The sequence below is a fragment of the Cynoglossus semilaevis genome, unplaced genomic scaffold (genome assembly GCF_000523025.1).
Source record: "Cynoglossus semilaevis isolate Cse_v1.0 unplaced genomic scaffold, Cse_v1.0 C18793515, whole genome shotgun sequence".
Taxonomy (NCBI): Eukaryota; Metazoa; Chordata; class Actinopteri; order Pleuronectiformes; family Cynoglossidae; genus Cynoglossus; species Cynoglossus semilaevis.
In genome coordinates this window covers 1-479 of record NW_007594343.1, presented here as the reverse complement: position 1 = coordinate 479, position 479 = coordinate 1, and the positions used below count along the sequence as shown (strand labels likewise).

The 479-nt window shown below is 40.9% G+C and overlaps 1 long non-coding RNA gene across 1 annotated transcript; it reads right to left on the bottom strand.

Moving 5' to 3' along the window:
* Positions 1-157: 157 nt before the first annotated feature.
* Positions 158-473, bottom strand: LOC112486722 (uncharacterized). The gene is made up of 2 exons (XR_003049198.1): positions 362-473; positions 158-238 (listed from the first exon to the last, which is right to left on the bottom strand). It is a non-coding gene; the product is annotated as an uncharacterized LOC112486722 (long non-coding RNA).
* Positions 474-479: the final 6 nt, after the last annotated feature.

Below are 479 nucleotides of genomic sequence, written 5' to 3'. Positions count from 1 at the left end.
ATGAATAAAACAATCATAATTTGTATCGTACAAGCTGTTGGTACAGCCAGATAACATTCCGCAGAAGTGGTCATGGACTAACATAAGCCTTTATCCGAACACTAAAAATAAAAACCATACCATATAAAACTATTAACAAAAATGTCCTCCAACTCACATCCAGTGCAGATTCATACGAAGGCCAGTTCTGATCATCCTCGCCCACGACAAGAAGCAGAGAACACTGCAGTCGTCCCACCTGCTCAGCAGTTAGACAGTAGTGAAAAAAATGTAACGTCAGCTTCTGGCATTTAAACCTATTACTGCAATATAATCAATTACCCTCAAAATACTGGAACTTTGCAAAAGAAACCCCACTCACATCTGCCTTGAGTGAAGGCTCTGACGGTATTGGCAGCAGCAAATTTCTCATGATTACTTGCTTCTCCTCGTTGACGTACGCTTTCTTGTGATTTCTTGTCGGACAACCAAAAGAGAGG